Below are 10891 nucleotides of genomic sequence, written 5' to 3'. Positions count from 1 at the left end.
GGTTAGCCCTTGTCAGGCATAATGGCGGACCCCTCTTGTTAGGTCAGTCCAGGCACAGATCAGACGCTTGCCTGCCCCACCCACCTTGCACAGGTGCGCCCCCCTCCCATGGTGCCCCCCAACGGCAGCCGCCCCTCACTGCAGGCATGGAGGAGGGATCGGGCCAGGCTGCTCGTCCCTTCACTTGGGTCCCTTCTTTTCTGAGTATGAAGAAGGCTTGAAAGGAAGCGTTTTCCAACTGTTTCCCTCTGCTTCACTTTGTGGGGGCCAAAGCTCTCCCCTGAAGGTGTCCCTAGCGCGTCCATAACCGCTGCCGCTGGAAAAGCCCCCTGCATTCTCCCACCAGTTATCATTACTGGTTCAAAAGCACCACCCAGCTCTGGCAGGAGAAACAGCCCGTGGCACAGTGCATGCCATCCCTGCCCAGGTGGGCCTCTCTGGCAGAGAGCAGCAGCAGCGCTTGCCTTGGCTTCGCCTAGGAAGCCAGAAGCCTCTGTAAATCAGCAGGTTCCCAGGTTGCATCAGCTCCTGCTGGTGGGTGAATCCTGCCAGCTCTGACTCCTTCCAAAAGGTTATAAAGGCAGCAGTATAGACATACATACAAAGCACCCATGACACCGTCCAATAAATGTGCAAAACTATGGGGGTTGGTCTAGCATTATTAGGGCTGTCATACCAATGGTGCCTCCTCTACTGCTTCTGCGCAATACCATTGCTGGGCCATTTTCCGCCCCCAGCAGTACCCCCCCAGCCCCATTCCCTGACTGCTGTTAGTTGCATCTCAAAGCACAGTTGCCCGAGCTTCTGAGTTCCAGCTGTCAGGCTGGAGCACCAAGCCGTGCTGTTGCACGTGAACGGATGGTCTGTCTCCACTTCACTGTGCAACCACTTTTGCTAAGAAGTAGGACGTAGAAAGTAGAGGAAAAAATTGGTTGGAAACTCTTGGGGCGGGGGCAGGCTGCTAGAGCTTTCTGTTCCTTTCCTTTGAAGAAACAGCGTTTTGTGAACGGAGGAGAGAAAATGGTTAGCAGGGCTCTGGGGACTGTTTTGTAAGCAGCGCATGCTTGAAACTATTTCCTGATGTCTAGCCTAGAGGAAAATGGGGTCACCCACTAACATTTTAAAGCTTCACTATTATGACACTAGTAAAGTGCAAAAGTGGTGTTTGGAGATCCAAAGAACATTCCTCATCTAATCAAGCATTTCTTGAGAATTGTCCTGACTTCCAGTCTGACACACGCAGGGAATTTGCCTCAGGACAATATGCAGCCTCCCAGATGTCACACTTGGAGCCAGCTGCTCTCTCCACTACACTTGGTGGGCTCATGCCAGTGGTGCTCCTGGGGCTGGGAAGTGCCTAGACTTTTGTAGAGCCCTTCCAAAATGCTAATGTGGCTGTAAAACCAGGAAAAGAGCAAAAGCCCCGATCCTTCTCCATTCTTTTCATTTTTTAACTGAGAAAGAAAATCACAGGTGATTTTTCCAGGCACTTGCTGTTAATGCTCAGGAAAGTATTTTAATGAGGGAGAAAAAAACTGGTTTCAAGGGGACAGGAGAGGAGGGGGAAGGAAGCTTCCAAACTTTGCAAGAGTTGTGCTTGCTCTGTTTTCCTGAGCCTGCCTTCCTAAGGTCTGCCCACCAGCTGAGCTATTTGGTCTCTGCCTCCTAACTCCCCTTTTAGGTGGGACTTGCCCATTTTGGCCCACTGGTTTCCTCCTACGACCACCTTTTACCTTGTCCCACGTTGGGTTTTAACTTTCTTTTCCTTCTTTCTGTGTGTCCATCAGAGTCAGATCTCTGTGACTCACAGATGTGTGCCAAGGGAAGCTCCCAGAGGTGAGTCACTGGGCCCCAAAGGCTTCTTTGAGGTGCCATGGCTCAGCAGCAGCAGAGTGCTGTGTGTGCAGCAAGTTTGTTACTTGGCTTTTTCTCCCCACTTAGGAGTCATTCTGCCTTCAGCAAGCCCTACAGTTTGCTTGCTGATTTTGGTTTTAGCCATGCAGTAAAAGGGTGGAAACGACAGGCATTCCAATTTAGGGAACTCTCCGGGATATTACCACAGCGTGATTTCATCCATAGAATTGAAGCAAGTGCTCTTGATTTTACTCAGAAGCACTGGTGGGAGGAGCGGGCCCTGCCCGTGCTTGGGCTGCTCAGCGCGGCTGCCCGGGTTGGCACAGGGCCTGTCCTTGGGCCCGGGAGCTGTGCCGGCAGGGCCTGGGAGCTGTGCTGGCTGTGCTGGGCTGCCGGGGGCTGTGGGACGGTCATGGTGGGGGTGTGTTCACAGCACCCTGGTTCACTCAGCCTGCAGCTGGCCCAGCTCTGGCCGGTGGCTGGCGCCGCTCTTTGCCTGTCTCTGGGGATGCTTGGGGAGCTTTCCATAAGTGCATGTGAGTGCCAAGGGCTTGGTCATGGTCAGGCCCAGCTGGAGGGTCCCTCCTGTCCCTTTGGGGCAGAGGGGAAAAGACCTGGCAGTTGCCTCCTGCCAAGGAATTGTAGCTGTTTTCCCAGACTGTTGAATGAGTAGGGGAGTGCTAAATACACAAGGAATTGGTTGTTGCAAAGCCCCAGAACATGTCTGGGGTTTTTTCTTTCTAACCCTTCTTGGGAGGATCTGAGCTTTTGTCTTGCCTGATAGAATTACAGTTGCTGTCTGCCAAGGGAAACATACCCAAGGACAAATACTGCCCCAGTATTCCCTTTGCTTCCTTTCTTCTTTTTCTGCTGCACAGCTCCCTCATGCCAGAACCTCAGTGCTGTCTAACTTGAGGGTTTAGAGCTGCCTCCATGCCCTTCCAGGGCAAGTCCAGGTTCTCAAGAGTGTGAGGCTTTCCCAGCACCTCCCAGGAAAGTGTTTGTCACTCCGGGACTTCTCGAGCTGTCATCAGAGGAACCAGGCACATGCATATTTGAACACCAGTCTGAGATCATCATTCCATGGTATCCCAAAGACCTTCAAAGTAGTTCCATGGCCCTTTCAGAGCACAGCAGCTGCACATCTTCAGGGCAGTACTCCCCAGCCTACAACCCATCAGGTAGGAAAAAAGTTCTACCCTTGCTTTTCAGAAAGGTCATGGAAAGTGACTGTTTGAAGCATTTTTCCACATTGCTCTGTAATTCTCAGACAGAAATTGTCAAGCCTAATAGGGAGGGGGACCTAGAAAGCCAAAAGATTCTTTGTCTGGTTTTCCTGTGTGCTTCCTGTGATGTTTGATCCAAAGCCAGCAATAAAGCTCTGCATCCCAAAGCCACATTCTGGAGCCTGACCAATGTGTTTAGATTCTTGCAGCCACACTGGGCAGGTCAGCGCCCAATACTCCAACCTGGCAGTGCTGGTTGTAGAGCATCAACGGCCTCCAGCTGGGCATGGAATGCACCTGGGGAAGATGAACTGACATCGGTGGATCTGAGCCTTGCTGTTAAGACAATGATTCGGGAGATCGGGAGATCCCTGCCTGAAAGGTGTCCCTTTGTTCAGGTAACCCCATTGGATGGGAATGAAAGGGGCTGGACTGAGAGGTTTTGAATGTTGTTGCATGGTTGAGAAGCAAAGGCTCCTTTAATTTGATTTATTTCATTATTATTTAATTATTTAATTATTTTTGGTAAAGCAAGATTTCTAAAAGAAGAGGAATGAAAAAGTCTCTCCCCTTAGTGAGGATGAGAGGTGTGAGCCTGTGGTGGCCAAGTATGGGTGCTCCTTTTCCAGGGAAGAATCCCTAGTGCAGGGGCATTTGTGGTGATGCTTTGTAGGTTCTAACAGACTTTATTTGATGTGAAATAAAAGAAGATTTGGAGAACTGCCACTGAAGGCAAAATCTCCCTTGCAGGGAGGGACGTGCAAGAGGTCCCTCTGTTACAGCACCAAATATGGGCTTTGCCTCATTTTTGGTTGGAAGCCCAAGGCAAAGCAAGGGCTGGGCTGCAGCTGCTGCTGCTGCGTGAGCCCTGCCATGCATGTAGGCACTCCCAAAGCTGTGTTTGGAGATGTGCTGGAGCTGCAGCTTTCTGGTCCTTTTGTTTGACACATCCAGTCTTTGCATACAGAATCCGGTTTCTCTTAACTCTTGCCTCTTCCCAGACTTGCCTGGAGTTTTGTGTTGGCACAGGCCTTTTTGCATATTATTATACATGTTGGCGGAAGAATACCTCTATTTCTATTAATATGCAGACCCACTGCCTGCAGTACATTTATGATTGAGGAAGGGCAGACTCAAGGCGGGGAGTGGGATTTTTTGGATTTATCAATTTCTTATTCTCAAGTGTGATGTCTTTTTTCTTCTGTAAACTCACACATACCACTTTTCAAAAGCATTTTATTCCTTAATTAAAGGAAACATTGCAAGCTCTGAACCATCTTTAGAATCTTTAGGATTCTGATGGACAGGCTATTGCAGAAGAGATGAATATTCTAGAACTGGTCATAATGAGAGTATCTTTCTGTCTAAAGGTAATTTGCAGGTGCTTAATCTTGGGCATTTACTTTGTCAGTGGAATAGGAGCACAGCTTGGGTTGTCTGGCTTTCATGTCTTTTGGGTTGGTTTTTTTTCTACCCTACAGATTTACAGACTTTTGCCACTGGAAAATTTGGTCCTGGAAATACCCTAGGTCCATAAATGTTTGCCTGGATCATCCATATGGGGGAGAAGCAGAGGGCTCCAAAAAGCAACACCTTGTGATTGAGTGTCTGAGCAGCTGGGTGAGGGATGATGAGACTCCCAGCCAGAAACGTGTGCTTTGCATGTGGGTTTGCAGCACGCAGCCCTGGGCAGTGCTGGCAGCAAGCTCTGTCCCTGCCGACGGCTGTGTTGGGAACAAGGAGGGCCCCTGGCTTCCTGCTGGCTGATATCTTACAGCTCATGGGAGAAGCCAGGCTCAGAGTGTGAGGACATGTCTCCTCACTTGGTGTCTTCTGGTTTTCTGAGCTCATGGTTTGCCTCAAAGGTCATTTTGTAAGAGCTTCAGTTTCACTTTGGCCACTCAAATTCTGAGTTTAAAACAGAATTTAAAACACTTGGTCATGTGAACCATGTGGGCAGTGTTCCCGTTGTGTTACATGTCCTTTGGGAGTGAAGAAAAATTACTGTATCCCTGATGGGACTCCAAGAAAATATTGAGTAATTTTTGGGTTTCTTTCTTTCTGTTTTTCTTTCAAGGGGAATATTAATGTTGCCTCTGAGTCTTCAGGAGGAGAGGCTGTGAACAAGGCTGCAGAAGAGGGAGCTTTGCCTGGCGCCGTGAGCTGCAGGAACAGTTCCCTGAAGCCTGAGGAGCCTGGTAAGGACAGAGCCCACATTAGTTTAGAGAGCTCTGAGATGGCTGCTCTGAGCCTGCCTCTGACAGGAAGGGAGATCAGAAGAGTTGAGTTCTTGTTTGTAGGGTTGGTGCTCCCTGGTGCCTTTCGTTCAAATACTGCACTGGCAAAACCTCCCCGAGCCCTGCCCTCCACAATTCTCCAAAGGCACTGACACCAAGTCCTCTGATGTGGCAAGAGAGAAGCAAATAAACCTGACTTTGTGGGAGTTGTGTTGCCAAACTGGGTGTCCCAATTTTGTGCTGAAGTTCATGGATACATTTTCTGCAGGATGACAGTGAAGGCTAGGCTGAACGATTCTTGAAGGAACAGGGGGGAAAAAAGAGCAAAAAGTCAGGGTAGAAGTCCGAATGTTCTGTCTCAAATCACAGAATAAATGTAGTACCAGTCTGCTGGTATCTATCCCGAGAAACAAGAAAAACAAGGAGCAGAACATCAGATGCCAACCAATTGAAAAATCACAGATTTTTCAGTTGTAAACAAAAGGAAAAGCCTGAATGAGCCCAGATTAGTGAGACCTAAGAAGAGAGAGGGAGCACTTTGGATCCATTCCTTAGCAAAGTTGGTAGAGCCTGCAGGCCTCATTGGGAGCTCTTTCTCTCCCAGCTCTTCATGCCAGAGCTGATCATCAAGTTGGAGGAGTTGTTGCTCACTGCAAAGGGCAGTTTGTAGATACAAGGTAATGGAGCTGGTTTATAACTCAGCTCACAGCACCCTTCACCTTCAAGCATTTCAGTGAGGACTGAGGTCTCTCTTGTCAGCACAGAAAGAACAAGGCTCTGGGACTGTCTGTGTTTCAGGCTCTCATGGATGCCATTTGCACTGCGAGTGCTGAGATTTTATTGGGATACTTCAAAAATTTGGAGGTTTTGAAAACTTGGAATGCTCCCTGTTCTTTAAAGAGCGGGCTTCAAATTCCCAAGTGAGAGTCTGCCTTTCAGGCCATCTTTAACAATCCCTGATAGAAGGACAATTGCTGCCCAAGAGAAATGTGCACAAGGGCCAATAATGACCCAGTGTTCCCTTTGCTTCCCAGGTACTCATCTGATTGACCTCTCCAGGAGGGCTGCCTTGTCTGGAAGGAAAAGACAGAGGGAAATCCTATGAACATCAGGCAGGTGCAATCCCTCTATGGTTCCATTTATAGATCTGTATTGTTATATTTATCTCTCTATATAGCTATATTTACAGATTCATAAAGTTCTATTAATATGTCTATATAGGTGTATTTACAGATCTGTATACTTAAATTTATATATATAGTTCTAGATGTATATAGTTATATTTATGTATGTGTAGTTATATTTATAGATATGCAGAGTTACATTTATATATGTGGGTAGTTACATTTTTATATATATAGTTGTATTTGTAAATGTGCACAGTTACAGCTACATGGATGTTTAGGTACATAGATTGGTATCTGTATAGGTATAGACTACTTTTTAACCTCTTTCTCTCTCTCACCTCTTGCTTTTGCCCCTTGCCCCCTCTGTCCCCTCTTCCTGTGCTGGCTCCGAGCTGGCGGCCGGGCCGGGTGGAGCAGCAGCTGCAGCCCCGGTGTCCCTGGAGCGGTGGGAGCTGCCGGTGGCCGCAGGCACTGTCCCTTGAGGAGCTGCTGAAGGACGTCGAGACAGAGGGGGCTGAGGGGGCTGAGGAGGCAGTGACACTGAAAGGACGGTGACCTTGAGGTGCTGGTACGGCTGAGGGGATGGTGGGGCTGAGGGGTATGGGGGAACAGAGGGCAATGTTAGGGATTGAAGGGACTGGGGGAGCTGAAGGGTTGTGGGAACAGAGACATGTGGGGATGTAGAGGGAGATGGTGTGACTGGGGATTCAATTCTGATAAAGGAGAGGGAACTGGGGAAGCTGTGGGGAGTGGTGGGGCTGAGCAGTGTGGAAGAAATATTGGGGATGATGGGGGCTGAGGGGACAGGGAAGTGGCATAGGCTGAGGGGGTGGTGGGACTGAGGGACATAGGGAGAGGGGGATGGCAGGAATTGAGGAACCTGGAGGGAGCTGAGAGGGGTGATGGGGCTGAGGGAACCAGAAGACAGGAATTGCAGGAATTGAGTCTCAGAGAGCAGAAGGGCATGGTGGGACTGAGGGGTCTGGGAAAGCTGCAGGAGATGGTGGGACCGAGGGGACAGGAAAGTGGCAGAGGCTGAGGGGAGTGGCGGGTCTACAGGGACTGGATGGGGCTGAGTGGGCTAGGACTCATAAGGGCCAGGGGGGCTGCAGATTTGCTGAGGGGATGGCAGGGCTGAGGGGATGGAGGGGGCCAGCACGGAGCACAGAGGGGTCCAGGCCTGCGGCTCTGCCAGCCCTTGGAACCAATTCCAGAGCCTCCACATTTGCCATGACCGTCCTGAAAAACTTGAGAGCAGCCAGGTGATATAAACGCAGCTAGTAGAATTGGCTTCCATAAAAGTTGATGGATTTATTGTTATATGTCTTGTTATTAAAAATAAGTTAATGAGCTTATTGTTATATGTTTGTTATTAAATGAATTAATGGGTTATATGTCACCTTGTTGCATTTTGGCTATAATAAATTTCTGCTCAGAAGGGAGATAGGGTGAGCGGTACACCTTGCTCCAAGATTAGCATAAAGGGATAAACGGGATGCCACCATTGGATGACAATGAGCCTATAAGGACAATTCAAGGGGGTGGAAAATGCCTGCTCTATGTATTTCCCACATCTTTGCCTAAAGGCCCTTGATTTTCAAAATTATAATAACTCGGAGGGAAAGGGGTTGCATCTGCCATTTCAAGGGAGGCTTCCGCCTTCCTTAGCAGACACCTGTCTTTCAAAACCAAGACAGCTGTCCACACAGCAGTCAGCCCACAGGTGTGTGCATGCACACCCACCCACTGTCCTTGCTCTTCTCGGCATCTCTGGGTTGCTGTTTGCACAGAATTAGATGAATTTAACTCAACAGACCTATGAATGGGGTGTCCAGCTTGTCATGAACACTGATGTGGCAAATTACATTACATGCTTTCATTCCTTCTGGGGACTGAGGAATTACAAAAGAACCAAAAATACAGAAAAGAGGTGCAAAGAATTGGCATCATGCTACTGCTGTTATCCTCATGGAAGAAAATCTGCTGGTTTTTAGTTCATAACTTTCCAAAAAGCAGGAAAGCTGCTCAGCATCAGTAGCCCAATTGTAAATGGTTTTATTGACCTGGTGAAACAGGCATGTTAACTGTGGACTCCACCCTTGGTTAAAATCACCTGCCCTGACCTGCAGACAAAAGTACCACCACCAGCAGAAGCTACTCCAGTCACTTTTCTCAAAAACCTGTGTTTAGATTTGCGAGAGGAAAGAAAAATATTTCAGACACTATGGATTAATGACAAGACTCCGAGAAACAGTTACAAAAGAAAGGGCCGCAGCTTCTCTGGGACACTCCTGGTGCTCCAAGGCACGTGGGCCGCCCTGGCTGGCCAGGACCCTGCACACATGGGATCTGCAGAGCTGCACAGCAGGGAGGCAGCTTCAGGCACCTCAGCCCCCGGGCAGGAGTGGCTTGCTTTGTCTGGATGGCTGCCTGTGGGCAAATGCTGTGTGCCGGCCTTCTGCTCTTGGCCCTAGCCCAGCCTTAGCCTTGCAGGGCTAATCCTGTTCCCTGTCTGCAATGTACTAAAGAGGGACTTGCTCCTTTCCAGCCCTCCAGGGCATTCATTTGCACCACAAAACACTGAAGGACTGAGGCCTCAACAACAGGCCCAGACCAAGACCTCAACAGGCCCTGAGCCAAAGTTGACCTCTAGAGTAACCTTCCCACCAAATGATATATGTATCTGATCTACGTATCCACTCATCAAGTAAGTATTATCAGCATTATGATCTATGTGTTGTGAACAAGGCTGAGACTTTTGGAAAGAAAAGCCAACTCATTTATTTATTAACAGCTGAAAGCGGGAACCCAGGAATAAGCCCAGGCTCCACGCGACAAGCCAGAATAAATCAACAAACACAAAAAAAGGACAGTGAGACCACTGGGTGCTCCCTTGGACCCCAAGTTCTGCAGGAGGACGCGGTGCAGAGCACCTGGTGGCTTTTAAAGTCTTTGGTACCACCGGATTGGTGCGTTTCTTAATCCTTGTGCTGATTGGTCCCTTTCCTGTTTGCTGGTTGGTCTATACCTCCATGCATTCCTCACCAATCATTTTCAAATAAGTCCACTTCATTGGTTGGCTCGTTTGCCAGTCACAGTCTAGGGCGTCTATTGTACCCTATGAGGCAATGTGCTGGAAAGTTCCTTTTATTAAACCCATTGGGTCCTTGTTATACCCCCATCCAGTGGTTACATTCCAGTATTACACCCGTACAGTCACGCACTTGCTCTTCAGTTAACATGCCCATTTATTCAACTTTCAACTGCCCTCTTTTATATCCTATCCAAACAGTAACAACCGACACCCTGAAACCGATTCATTCACATCCACACAGTAACGATCAACACCCCAAAACTGATTCATTTATTACAAATGTATATACTCATTGGTGGAACATGTCTTTACCTTTCAGCATTTAGAATGCGGACAAGGCCACATGTAGCCTTATTTGAGGGTGAAGGATCCAAGACAACTCCCTTGGTTCCTCCTTGGGCCCTGGGCAGGCTTTGGGAGAAAACCAAGAGGAAAATGAAGACAGATGTCCCTGCACTGGAAGTTCTGTGACAATGGTTGTTCAGCATTATAAACAGTGCAGTTGGAAGCGTTGTGGCCAGCAAAGGTGGAGGCAACTGCAGGATTTTCCAGTTCCCAGCTGCAGCTCTCCAGGGCTTTGCTGGTACAGCTTCCCCTAGCTGATATGTGGATCTGGATGAAGGGCAAAGTATTACGATATCTGGTGGTGTATCTTTTTTAATCACTAGAGGCAAGCTTATGTAATGATGATGAGGTGTATTAGCTTAGCTTATCCTTTTCTGGGGTTTTTTGCACTCTTGCATTATAGTAAATTACACTGTTCCTTCAGCTGGTGTCTGTAACTGTGTCTCTGACCCTACTGTAAGAGACGGTCCGAAAATCCCTCATCTGCCTCACGATCATCGCCGAAGACAGAGACTGAACACAGCAGTCCTGGCCTGGCTGAGGTGGGATTGTCTGCCAAGTGTTGCCTGCAGGTGTGCCCCCTGGGAACTGGTACGCATTCCTGAGGAAAATTAGTGCAGGTCACAATGGACTGCGCCGTTCTTGCTGCCCAGGCGGGAAGGACTGCGCTGAAGCAGAAAGGAATGACCTGTCCTGTACACCTCTCCTGTACACCTGTCTTGTACGTCTGTCCTGTACCTGTTTCCCAAAGCAACGGACCCCATAACAATGGCTGTGGATTTCCCAACCTCTTGGCCAGTTGCCCCTCGCTTCTGAAAAGAACTATAAAGAGACTTTCTGAAATAACCGAGTCCGAGATCTGCCCACGGAAAGAAGACGAATCTATTGGTGGAAGACCACGAGGACTTCGTCTCATGCGTTGGTAGCTATTGCCTCTCTTTTTCCCCCTCTCTACTTTGTTTCTCTCTCTCTCTCTTACTCTCTTCTATTGCATTACTGTGTTGTGGG

At 48.6% G+C, this 10891-nt stretch overlaps 1 long non-coding RNA gene across 1 annotated transcript in view; it reads left to right on the top strand.

Moving 5' to 3' along the window:
• Positions 1–2994: 2994 nt before the first annotated feature.
• The window catches only part of LOC121658413, an 18989-nt gene continuing 11092 nt past the window's right edge, over positions 2995–10891 (top strand). Inside the window, exons 1-4 of the long non-coding RNA XR_006013958.1 lie at positions 2995–3035; positions 3290–3478; positions 5158–5278; positions 6352–7012. This is a non-coding gene — a long non-coding RNA (uncharacterized LOC121658413). The remainder of the gene's footprint in view (positions 3036–3289; positions 3479–5157; positions 5279–6351; positions 7013–10891) is intronic.

This window comes from Corvus kubaryi, unplaced genomic scaffold, assembly GCF_017639235.1.
Source record: "Corvus kubaryi isolate FWS band 111438036 unplaced genomic scaffold, C.kubaryi_AGA036_p1.0 split3-37296, whole genome shotgun sequence".
Lineage (NCBI taxonomy): Eukaryota > Metazoa > Chordata > Aves > Passeriformes > Corvidae > Corvus > Corvus kubaryi.
The sequence above is the reverse complement of the archived record's forward strand: the minus strand, read 5'-3'. Positions and strand labels throughout refer to the sequence as shown.